The sequence below is a fragment of the Zalophus californianus genome, chromosome 6, assembly GCF_009762305.2.
Source record: "Zalophus californianus isolate mZalCal1 chromosome 6, mZalCal1.pri.v2, whole genome shotgun sequence".
NCBI classification, from domain to species: Eukaryota; Metazoa; Chordata; class Mammalia; order Carnivora; family Otariidae; genus Zalophus; species Zalophus californianus.
Genome location: NC_045600.1, coordinates 3,553,720 through 3,566,796, shown reverse-complemented (window position 1 = coordinate 3,566,796; position 13,077 = coordinate 3,553,720). Strand labels below are relative to the sequence as shown.

At 48.3% G+C, this 13,077-nt stretch overlaps 1 protein-coding gene across 12 annotated transcripts in view; it reads left to right on the top strand.

The window, feature by feature from the left end:
* Nucleotides 1–13,077, top strand: part of PPP2R5C (protein phosphatase 2 regulatory subunit B'gamma) — a 119,376-nt gene that overhangs the window by 33,626 nt on the left and 72,673 nt on the right. The window lies entirely within an intron of this gene.

Below are 13,077 nucleotides of genomic sequence, written 5' to 3'. Positions count from 1 at the left end.
AGATAAAACCAGGGTTCCCTCTGAACGGGAGAGGCAGGGGTGCTCCAGGCTCCGCATCCCCATCCCTGCACTGGCTGGCAGAGCCATCCTGGGCAAGCTGACCCGCTCCGTGCCTGGAAATGGGCATAAGTTGCCCTGCCTCTCTGGGTTTTAGGAGGGTAAAAAGAACAGATGCATCTGAAGTGCTTAAAATGGTGCCTGAAGCCTTGCGAGGCTCCCCACAACTTGTCACCCCTTTGCTATGTGGACTTCGGAGCCCAGCATCTTAACCACACTTTTTTACTCTTCCGCTGTGTTACCTCTGTTGGTTCATCTTGAAGCATATCTGTTTCTCTCTCCCTCCCCCACTCACCAAGCCTTTTCTCCTCTCGCGGTTGGTTTGCCATTTCGCCGCCCTGAAGAAACAAGCGTCATTGGTAATCCTGGCATGTGGACTGTGTCCCGCTTAGAGACGGTGTATAAAAGTACCCAGTAAGGCGATGGCAAGCACCACCTTGGTGGCCTCACTAGTCCCTGTGCTCAGTCCTGCAGCTCTCTTGGGTCTGGTCTGCTCAGTTGGCTGCATGAAACAGGAGATGAGCGTTTGCTTACGTTCCTCCCCTCGCTCTGTTGTTAACGCTTTTGAAGAAGGTCTTTCGATAACGTTCAGGAAGAATGCTGTTTTCAGAGTCAGAGGTACATGATCTGTGATTAGTCCCAAACAGGGTAACTTCCCTCGTCGTTCCCCGTTAGTTGTGTTTATTTTTTTCCTAAAGATTTTATTTATCTGAGAGAGAGAAGGCGCGCAAGCAGGGGAAGCAGCAGAGGGAGGGGGAGAAGCAGACTCCTCACTGAGCACAGAGCCCGATGTGGGACTCAGTCTTACTGTTTTAAGTGTTAATGCTGTGGTGTTGACAATAGAGCTTGCCCTGTTGAACATCAGCTGATCTATCTTTTGTCACTGCTGCACATGCGCTTCTGTACTCCTTTAGGATTTTTGTCTGCTGGTTGTGTCATTCATGAGCAATGCGTTCTAATTTCGGTCTTCTGACTTACAAAGTTATGAGAATAGTAATGTTTCACTGGAGGGAACAAGCCCAATCTCCCTCATCTCGGGTCCCTTATTCTTGGTAGGCCTCGAGGAGGAGGAGACGGGGAGGGTGTGTGCATGCAGGTGGGTTTGCGTTTGCGGCCAGTTTGGGTACGTACACAACTAGGAATTGGTTTTTCTCACCTTCATGTGGTAGACCCATTTGATGACTGTGTTTTCAGAACTCTGAGGCTGTGAAGGTGTCCTCAGTCTCTCTGCACAGGACAGAGTTCACAAGTGTGGTCCTGGGGCCCCTGGGGTCCCAGAGATGCTTTCAAGGGATGTGCAAAGCCAAAACTGTCTTCACAAGAGTGCCAAGGCCTCGTACCTCTGTCACGGTGTGGCCATCTGCCCTAATCGTGCGAAGGCAGTGGTGGGTGACACCCTCCTTCCCCAGAGCAGGTGATGCTGTGTTCCACCACGTGCCCACCAGCCTGACCTGGGAATGTCCTTGGGGAAGCTGGAGGTGGTTCATTTTATTCCATTTCAACCCTGGCCACCCACCTTTCGATGTTCTGTGTGACGGAACATGGAGCCCTCTGGCATGCTGGAGTGTGGGGGCTTGTCTCCAAAACCGAATGGTTGTGCGAGTTACAAGCTGAACTAGCCCTTTTTTTCCAGGATCGACATTCTTATTTGAAAGAACAAAAGGCAGACACACTGTCTTGAAAAGTAATGATGTGAGTCAGCCAATTCAAAGGGAACAGGAGTGACACTCTTTGTTGCCCATGATAAAATTCAAGCTTGCAGGCAAAAATTTGAATTTCGGAAATCTTGTATCTGCCAACGTGAGCTTGATTGCTCCTCATGCTGACGATCCTGGTAATATTAACAAATGGAGCTTCTCAGTGTGTTCTGTGGAAGATCTGCACAACCCCACACACCAGCATGTTCCAAATGAGCAGAAATGATGCTACCAACAAGTATAGGCAGAAGAGACATTCAACGTGTAGGACACACCATGGGGTCTGGGTGTAAAATATCCATCAGTGTAGTTTCAGCTTCTGTGTTGCAACTGATTTTTGAGTAACTACCACTTGTTGAATGTTAACGTAGAATCAAGGAACAATATCCACAGTTTTTTGAAAAACTCATCGAAATGCCTCCCTTCAAATAAACATGTCTCTGTGAGGCTGGGCTTTTTTTTTTTTTTCATATACTTCAACCAAAACAGCATATCAAACAAATGTAATTACAGAAGCAGAAATGCAACTCTTTCTGTTCTCTGTTAAGTTAGACATTAACTGTCAGAAATATAAAATTGTGCTATTCTTTTTGCTAATTTGGGGGAGAGGTTATTTTCATGATATTTAGGTTCACACAAAATGAGCCTATTCTTATTGCTTTAAATGAATTAGTAAATGTTCTAAACATTCTAAGGGCACCTGGGTGGCTCAGTCGGTTAAGTGTGCGACTCTTGAGTTCAATGCAGGTCATGATCTCAGGGTTGTGAGATCGAGTCCCACAACAGGCTCCATGGTGGACATGGAACCTGCTTGGGATTCCTTCTCTCCCTCTGCCCCCTCCTGTCTCTTTCTCTCTCTCTTTTTTAAAAAAATGTATTCATATATATTTTTGTATATATTTATATTTTTTAAGCATCTTCTAATCTGGTCAGTATCAGCAGCTGTAACCCACATAATCCAAGCTCTCTAGGGCTCTGTGGACTTTTTTAGAGTGTACGTGGGTCCTGACACCAAAAAACTTAGAAGCCACTGGCCTAGGAAATCTCTCTACCTTGGGCTGGATGTGACCCTGGCCCTATTTTTACCAAGCCTCTGTATTTTTTTCTCTTTCCCGTCACCTCAAAAAAAAAAAAAAAAAAATCCAAATTAAAGTCAGGCAGCTGGTAGCGGTAACGGGTCTCTCAGGCCACAGTGACAGGGTGCTGCCTGTGCCCCGAGCCTGCACCGCAGGCGGTAAAGTCACCCCAGGACACACAGCCTCCCTTTCTACCTTAGTCTGCTTCCTGGTGTCTTTTTTAAAATCATAAAAAAAAAAAATCCATATGTGAATACAGCCACTTTGAAAATTTGTTTTACTTACAAATCTAAAATTCTCTCTGGCCTGACTCCCCCAAATCAGCCTCCTAGCTTTCCTATGATCTCAAAGTGAATTGTTCGGGTTCACTGTGTATCATTCCAGACGTGCGTGCCTGTTCACATACATAATATATGTTCGTATTCACAGAAAGCATAAAGTATTTTTTGTTTACTTAAGAAAAAGATTGACATGAGAGCAGTTTTAGAAATGTACACTTTTTACAGGTTTTGAGTATCTGATCTCTGTCTGTGGTGCTGTGGTGCCCCGAGGTGACATCGTTACGTTGTATTGTCCTGTATTGAACCGTGTACACGGATGTGACATAAACTAAGTGTGCTCTTCCACGTCTTCCTGCTAATTGGGCTTAAACTCTTGGACCAGGTGGGCCCCTGGGAGGAGCACCTGTGGAGCACCTGCCACATGCCTGGGACTGTCCCAGGGGCTGTCAGAGGCCCTTAACGCCCACAGGCTGGCGGGAGAGAAGCTCTGTGCTTGTTTTACGGGCGTCAGAAACCATCCCCCGAGCGCACCTGACCAGTGAGTGCAAGGCCGGAAGGAACCTCGAACCATCTGCCTAGAACTTAAGCCACTCCTGCCACGCCAGGCTGCCAGAAATGTGGCTTTTTCCTTCTCCACGCTTGAGACCTGGTCCCAGGGAGACATTTTACTTCAGAAAGTATCGCTGACCCTCCTGTGCTCGCTCTTAAAAATCTTTCAGTAGAGGTTGGAAACATGGCGGTCTTGTTAGTTTAGTGACCTGCCCCTTCCTACCAGAACCCAGAGCTTTCAGATCCACGGTCAGGACCTGATGGTCATTTGCTGGCGTCCTTGACCAAGTCTCCGTACCTTTCTGAGTCTGCAAATGCCTTAGTTTAAAGATGCAGTAGAGGGCAAATCTCCATACCTTCCTGAGTCTGCAAATGCCTTAGTTTAAAGATGCAGTAGAGGGGCGCCTGGCCGGCTGTCAGGGGGAGCGTGCGACTCTTGATCTTGATCTTGATCTTGAGTTCGAGCCCCATGTTGGATGTAGATTCCTTAAAGATAGATGATGGATAGATAGATAAGATATGCATTTGATTAAATTACTTATTTTCAAAGGAACTGAAAGAAAGGTGCTTAGATTCGTGTTCGTCTCGTATCCCTGAGGACAAAAGCATGTCATGAGAATGAGCAAGTGCCTCCTTTTACTTTATTCTTAGGAGAAATGCTTTGCCTTAGAAAACTTACGTGGCTGTCCAGTGACTAAGGGTTTTTTAAAACTAATAATTCCAGACACTTTTCCTCTTTGCAGTAAAGTCAGTTACAAATGGCATTACATTGAAAAAGTATTAATCTTAAAGGTTAACTGAAATTTGTACTTGAAGCCACGTTTAGGATGCCGTGAAATTCTTACCTCCTTGTCCCAGCCCCCTGCTTCCTCCCCTAAAGCACTCCTTTCTCCTGTGTGTCCTTTGTTTTCCAGATGAGGCCTTCACAAACTGACCTCCTAAGGCCTCACTTCCTTTGGGTGGACTTTTCTAATTGAAACAATACAATATCAGTAGCTCCAGTAGCTCAGACCCTGCACTTTTTACTTCTAAATGTTGTGCATCAGTTACATGTAAACATATATCAAAATACTCGTCTTGAAAATTTTTTTGCATTTAATTTTGATGTGAGTTGTAATTCTCTGTATTCAGTTAACTGAACAGATTGTCCTGCCTACATAGGTTGGAAAAATACCTTTTGATGGGTGTGTGTGTTTGAATGCATGTGTGTGCACTCACTCGTGTTTATTTAAAGCCAAATATCAACCTGTAAAAACCAGTGCAGTTGACAGTCTTGTTCTTTAGTACGTGGGCTTGATCATTTGCCTGTGTGAGCCTTTTCTCTATTTTAACAAAAGGAGAGCCTCCTCTTGAGTGAAACAGAAGCGAGACCTGGAGCCCCCCAGATAGTTTTCCACACCAGACTTCACTTCTGAGTATCAAAAACAGTAATGACAAAGGGAAGTTTAAGAAGCATGTTCAGGCAAACATTCTTTGGCAGAAAACGGGGACTCCTCAGCCAGTGGCCAGGCTTCACCCTGGCACCCAGACACAGTGAGACATGCTGCCTGTGTCACGATTTATGCCAGTTAGGAGCGTGCCGAGCCGAGAGGCACGGCGGCCCCAGAGCGGGTCCGGCGGCCGCCATCTGTGCATGCTTTTTTGCCTGTCGTCCAGGGCACCGAGCATTACCGTCGTGCCAGGGTCTTCCAAAACGGTGGAGCCATGAGAACAAATGGTTGGGGGAGACGAGTTTGCTAGGAGCAGTTCCGGGCGGCGGGCTGCAGCAGAGTAGATATCAGAAGAGGACACACAGACTGTTATTGTTGGTCATTAGCGCCCAGGAAACTTTAATCTTCAAAGCACCCTGCATGTGTTCATTAACCTTCCTCTTTCCTATGCGGCGGCAGAGGTATCATTAGTCCCACCTTTAGAGCTGTGGAATCCCAAGTAGAAAGGCTGCCCGACTTGCCTGAGGTCCCACAAGTAGCTGGTGGCAGACCAGATGAGCACTCAGGTCTTCTGACTCACCGTTTGGGCTCTCACACCCCTCCGAATGCGCACCGGGGCTGCTCTTGCAGGTTCCTCTGCTGCCGAGAACCACCTACACGGTACTTTCTGCTCTCGGGTTTGTATCGTGGTGGAGCGTGCAGGGCTGCAGAAACCAGCTCGGTTGATATTCTGGCGTCATCTAGAAAAGAGACGCAGACTCTGAGTCCTGAAAGTAAGGCCGTACCTCGGGAGTTTGTGGGCATGCATGAAATTTACCCCGGGGAGCCTCCAGTGGTGCTCATGTCCCCTCGCCCACTCGCGCCTCGGCCGAGCCCGGAGCTCCTATTGGAGGACCTCGGACTGACTGGTTTCCACTTGACTTAAGGACCTGGCGCATCCTCAGAGACTGATGTGTTTTGTTGCATTTTCAACAAAGCTGACAGGGGTACTTTTAGTGCTGAGCAGAAACTCACTACTCGTGAAGATTCCTCATGAGTAATTCTTAAAATTTAGTACGAAATTAGCTACATCGTTCTCCTGGTAGTAAGTATAGCATGTAGGTCTGGATGGGCAGAGGCATCTTTTATCTGCAACTTAGCTGAAAACTTAGTATAGGCATTTGTCCAAGGGGGAAGCAGTAGTAAAGACAACTATTTATTGATGATGTATACAATTGAGGGGATGTTTACATTGTAGTAGAAAAACAGTCTATGAACTCAAGTTCCTCATTTTCATAAAGCTCTGCAAATGTTTCCTTCCTCATTCTTGGCTTTCAAGTACTCTGTGTGTGCGCTCTTGTTGATTTAAGCATTGGTAGTGTGCAACCCTACATCCTTTGTTGTGCCGAATGAGGTTAAAAGTAAGACGAAAAATGTTTAGTTAAATGAGCTCATTTCAAAAGAGAGGAAACCTTGATGGACTGTACCTAACACAGAAAGAACAAAATTTCGTTTTGACCTTCTGCCTCATGGCCGCCTAAAGCTTTGTTTTGCTCCTTTGGCAAATATTTAGAAATCTCTCCCCAGGTGGTTGGCGGTATGCTGGGTGCTGGAGGTGCGTGTCTGCACCTGCTTCAGCCAGGCACCCAGGAGGCTGAGCCAGCCCTGTGGGCAGGGCAGGGCCTCCCCGGAGAAGCAACACTCCGTAAGCCCCGTGGTGGTCCCCGGACGCTGCTCGCGTGCCAGAGAGTGTGTTGGGCTGGGGTGTGGCGATGTGGTGAGAGAAATCTGAGAAGGGGGCTTCTCTCACGTAGCGTCTCTTTATGGACTGGTTAGTGGAGGGCCTCGGAGTGACGCCGGGGAAAGGCAGGACACAGCACAGTGGTGTGGCCCACCCCTCTTGTCAGCCCACGACGGAGGGAGGGCTCTGGGGGCATTCCTGTGGTTCCGCAGCGAAGCTCAAAGGGTAGGCAAACTAAAAGCGATACTTTGGTGAGGAAATCAGGGTTTTCACCATGAGAGAGAGAGAGAGAGAGTGTGTGTGTGTATTTGAACCATGCAAAGGTATTACCTATTACCTATTCAGAAAGTTAAAAAAAGGCGTAGCATTAAAAGTGGGGGCTGGATGGGGCGCCTGGGTGGCTCAGTCGTTAAGCGTCTGCCTTCGGCTCGGGTCATGATCCCGGGGTCCTGGGATCGAGCCCCACATCGGGCTCCCTGCTTGGTGAGAGGCCTGCTTCTCCCTCTCCCTCTGCCTGCCGCTCTGCCTACTTGTGCGCTCTCTCTGTCAAATAAATAAATTAATTTTTAAAAAAAGTGGGGGCCGGATACTGATTACTGATCTTCACAGTCGGAAACTGAGGCTGTGGTTTTTCTGTGCTTTGGCAGTCACTGCCGTGCTCTTAGTCCGTTCACCTGAAAGCCAAGATCATGGATTTGTGTTGAGACTTGACCAGAATTGAATCTGTTAGTCCCTCTCCCTGCGTGCACACTCTCCGCCCTGGTCCAGCCTGTTTGAGCATACCCCCTCATTCGTGAGGACGGCAGAGCACGAGGGTGCGGGTGGATGGGGCAGGTCAGTCACCCCTAGACTTCCCCGCCAGGGCCTCACTCACATCCTGTCTTGCTGGTTGGACTGACCGTTCATTATCACGTCTCATTAGGTGAGTGAACCAGTTTTGCTGTATTTCAGACCTTGTCAGCATGCAGTCAGCCCTGTTCCCTTCTTATGTGTGAAATGGCAAAGCTGTCAAAACCATATCTGCTGAGAACCAGATGTGCGGTGTCCTCTTCAGCACACAGGGCTTTCAGAAGTTTCTGGGGTGGGTGGGGAAGTTGGGGAAGGTAGGGCCCAGTGGCTTTGGTTTTCCCGGTGACAGTGGGGGGGGGGGGGCGCGAGGGGGGCCTCTGCAAGAATCCAGGGGGAACCAGTGAGGAGGGGAGCATGAGGAATGAAGAGGAGCTGACCAAACACTTCCATCCGTGGCGTGTGGAAGGGCCTGAAGGGCGCAGGCCAGGGTGACAGTCATGACTCACTGCAGTCTTCGTGGCCCCTTATCACAGATGCGCTTTGCAACTATTTTCTCCCCATCTGTAGGGCATCTTTTCACTTTCTTGATGATCTCATTTCTCGCTCAGGAGTTTCTAATTTGGGTGAAGTCCAGTTTATCTGATTTGTCTCTTGCTGCTTGTGGTTTTGGTGCTAAGATCTAAGAAACCACTGCCTAATCCAAAGATTTGCTCCTATGTTTTCTTCTAAGAGTTTTGTAATCTTAGTTGGTCTTTGATCCATTTTGAGTTAATTTTTGTATATGGTCTTAGGCAAGGGTCCAACCTCATCCTTTTGCAAGCGGACATCCAATTTTTCCCAGCACCGTTTGTTGAAAAGACTGTCCTTTCCCCCACTGAATGGGCTTGGCACACTTGTTAAAAATCATTGGACCATAGTGTGCGGGCTTATTTCTGGACTCTGTTCTGTTCCGTTGGCCTATATGTCTATAGCTTGGATTGCTCTAGGTTTGTCAGAGCTTTTTAAAATCAGGAAATGGGAGTCCTCCAGCTTTGTTCTTCTTTTTCAGAATTGTTTTGTAGTCAGGGTCCCCTGTGTTTCCACGTAAATTTTAGAACCGGTTTGTTCGCCCTCCTGGCCTCCCTGTGTGGGCTAGAGTCGGTTAGATCAGAATAGTACCGTTCAGAGTCTCCCCAGCAGCCCCTCTGACTCTGAGGGAGGCGAGCCCACTGTTGTCCGAGTCTGGGGCCTTGGCCTGACTCATGACTCGATCCACCGAGAACCCCCAAGGTGTTGAAGTTTCTGAAGTCTCAGGTTTTGTCCTAAAAAGCTATTTGAATTTTGTATCCTGTTTGATAATTACTATAGTTAGTCTAAAAGCGTTTAGCATGCTTTAGCTGCATTGTCAAACCAATGCTCCAGGAAGTGTCATGTTCATCCTGTGGCTTTATGCACCACCCCCCAGGATGCATACCCCAGTTTAAAAGTCCAAGCTGGGGAGAACCTGCCCGTCAGAGGTCCCGTGTTTATTTGTCAAGGTTGTTGCTTTGGCTGCATGCTGTGTAAGCTCTCCAGACCACAGGCTGGCGTCCGTCCACACTGGGTGAAGTGGCATTCCCTGACTTACAGCATGTTGGTGTCTCTTGCAAAACTGCGGTCCTCTTTGATTCTTGAGCTTAGATTTAGATCTTGTCATTCCTAACCATCAAAAAGATTTCATTCCTAGAGGAGGAAATCCACTTCGTGCCCTAGGCTGTCTTTGTGGGGGAGGTCCCTTTGGCCAGGGAGCATGCATACTTAGTTTACCTACATTCAGATGGACCAAGGATGGTGGTCCAGGATCAGTCATTTCCAAAGGCCTCTGCCAAGAGCAAAAATCATGGGTTTTTGTAAAGCTAAATTTATTCAATTTGCAGGACTCTCCTTCATTCTCAGATTGTCCTTTGTGCTATTAAAATATCTTTTCTGGTTGAGTTTTTTTTTTTTTTTTAATGTTCTTATTTGTCAGGGAGGTAAACCAATGTCCATCTTCAAGATTCTTTGTGAAATTTTACTGGTTTGTGAAATCCTAACTCCAGAACATTATTTTAAGCCACAAACCTCAGGTTTTTACCTTGTTTACATTTGGAATTACCACCTAATATTAGGCAGTTAATGTAACTTAAATGCTCATTGTTTTATTTCTTTTATATGAAATGTCCGGACTAGACACATCCGTAGAGACAGAAAGCCGGTTAGAGGTTGCCAGGGCCCGGGGGAGGGGTGTGAGGTGTGATTACGGGAAAGGGATGAAAGGGTGTGGAAACGAGTTGGGGGCTGCACTGTGTGAGCACCACGTGCCTCCGAGTATAGTTGTACACATTAAAATGGCTAATTGGTTGTCCTGTGATTGCACCTCCATTTAAAAACTCCACTCAGTGGTGTCATTATGTGGAAGGCCAGAGGGTGGGTGGGGGTGTGTCTTATCAGGTTACACGAGTCCAGGTGAGCGTGGGACACGCCCACACACGCGTGATATGCCGTGTTTTTGTGCTCCCAGGCGTCATCAGAAGCTGACAAGGTAGACAGACTTTCTGCTTTAGGACAGCAGAAAGGTGTGTTCTGACACTGCCCTGAGACTCAGAGATAGCCTTTATTCTCACCTCAGAAACAGTGTGTCTTCCCCACCTTTTTACAGCCTTTCACACCGAAAGTTAAAGTTTTGAAATCATCTTCGGGAGAAGTCCAAATGAAGTTTCTCGTGTTGCTCTGTTTAGTGGCCGTGTTATTTGTGCCGACTGCGACGCCGGCCATCACGCTGAAGGCAGTCCGTTCTCTGTCCTATAAACCCTGGGAGGGGGAGCATGACATCTGGCCTCCCCTCCTCCCACCCCTAAAAAGAAAGGACCAGAAAAGGAAAGGCCCTACATTATTTTTAAGTGAGCAAGAATTCTTATGAATTCTGAGACAGTATTTTTTTTTAAGACTTTCTCTTCTTGCCGCTTCCAGAAGGAAACCCACAGCCAGGAAATGCTGGGCCAGGGCCCTGCCTGCCTTTGGGGATCTGGGGCGACCTGAACACTCACTGCTGTCCAGGTTTCTTAGTTTCCTGAAAGAAAGCTTGTCGCCTTCACCTCTGTTAAAATACAGACTGTGCTTTACTTGTAACAGAACAGATGATCTCTTTTAATATTCCATAAAGTTGGAGCTTTTCAAGGAAGTTGATTTTGCCACTGAACTTTGTGAATGTCTGTGCTTCGTCTACGTTTCGATGGGTTTCTGCGCATCGCCCCTGGTGGCCGAGGGCTGGGCCGGGCACTTGGGTCCTGCAGGGGGAGGAAGGGACCGCAGCTCCGCCTGGCGGTTCCTCCCCCACACCCCCCCAGCATCCTTGGAGGCGCTTTCCAATTGCATTTCTCTACGGGATGCTTGTTGTCCTTATCATTTCCTTGTTTGCGGTGTTGACACGGTGCTCCTAGAAACCCAGTGCTGGCTCCGTGCCCACGGTGACAGAAGGGGAAAGTTCTCAGCAGCTGTTGGGGTTTGCCCCCCGGCCAGCACAGTGGCTCGCTGGGTGCTCCTACTGGGACCCGCGTGCTTCTCTTGGGGCCTCAGAAGCCATGAGTGCCGTGTGCGTCAGGAAGGCACCTGCTTCCTGCCGGTCGTCGATGCAGAAGGTCTTGTTTACTGGCTTTCTGGCCCAGAGAAAAACCGAAGTGTAATACCTAAACGTGTCCGGTTGTTCTCCCACGCCTTCAGGACTTCAGTACGCGCCAGTCCATGGGAGAGGGGGTTTCCAAACCCATCCGTTGACATTTTGCCACCCCATCCCATTTTATTTCCACGAAACCCCCCGTTATCGCTGGCAGAACTGCGTGGGACGAGCCCCGCACTGCTGTCTCGATGCGGGACCAGGGATGATGCTAACGAGGGATGATCTACCCCAGAACTGTAAACAGAGCCTCAATTGTGGCTTTGAAAGTTCTGACCTGATTTGGTCCCGCGTGGCGGCCAACGACAGCCGAGGGCTGGCCCAGATCAGCATTAACCCAGAGCAGCAGAAAATCTGCCCGCGCTGGGGCTCCCGCGGGGATGCATCCGAGAGGGACACGGGCAGCAGGCTTTGTCTGTGCGCGGAGTGTGCATCCTAGCCAATACCTAGCAAAGGTATGTAGCCGAAATACGACATCACCGTATTATTCTATTGAAAAGGAACACGATTTCTACTAAGTTGGGTTAGAGTATTAGCGACCGTATCAGATGCTTGTGTTTACAGGTGTAGGTGGAAAATTCAAGTCCATAAAGCAGGGGCACAAAGATATGGAAGCCTGCCCTCAGGGAGTTTGCAGTGAAGGAAGGTGGGGAAGAGAGCATAAATCTCTGGGTTGGAAAGTCACACGAAAGTGGCACTCAAGCCACAGATGCCGTGGGGCGAGGGGGCAGGCGAGAGCCACTGTGATGCAGGTGGGCTTTGGGGTGTGGGGGACCTGGCAGAGCAGACCGCACGGGGGTGAGAACTGGCAGGGGTGGCTGTCATAGGGGCGGCAGTTGGGTGCATGGCCATTTTACTGTTGATGTGTTCATCCTGCACACGCTTCTGAGCACTTCCACGTCCACACCTGCTGCACACCAGTGAAGTGTGTAAAGGCCAGCAATCTGTGTGCAAATAACAGTGCCATGCACACACGCAGGGCACACGCCTCGCTCAGCTCTGGGCAAGAAAGGTGTGGTGTTTGTTCATTTTACCACCAAAGAAATAGCGTTGTTCTTGTTGGTATCTGTGATCTCTTAATGTATAAGATGTGCTTGCATATTTTTAGGGTGTTATTTATACTTTGGCTACTTCCAAAAAAGAATATGATATGGCCTAAAATATTAGAAAATATGCAACAATCTATTGAAGGAAAGAAAGGAACTAGAAGCCACTGCAAAGGGCCGGTTCCCCTTCTTGGTGGAGTTCTTGAACACGGTTTCAGAAAAATTGTATATGACCCATTAGCTTAGCCTCTTTTTAAGCTTCCTTCTGGTTCGTGATGCTGAAACCGTTGCAGGAGCACCAAGGAAGATGCTTCTCTTCCTGTCCACTTGTAAGACAGGACACGCCTCCAGATTGCAGTACGTTAGCTGTTCACACTGGTTCAAGTTGAGTTTAATTTGTCCAAAGGCAGTCTTATTTTCGCAGCAGTATTATGACGGAAATTTGAAGGCAAACCTCCAAAGAAGTAACTACTTGGGTTCCTGGGGGCTCAGTCGGTTGAGCATCTGACTCGTGATTATGGCTCAGGTCACGATCGCAGGGTCGTGGAATTGAGCCCTGGGTTGGGCTCCACACTCAGCGTGGAGTCTGCTTCAGGATTCTCTCTCTCCCTCTCCCTCTGCCCCTCCCCACGTTCCCCCCGCCCCCATGCATGCAGTCATGCACACGCGGGCACATGCTTTCTCTCTCTCTCTTTAAATAAATCTTTAAAAATAAAATTAAAAAAAAAAAGAACTACTTGGTAGCTGGGGAGGATGGAGAGG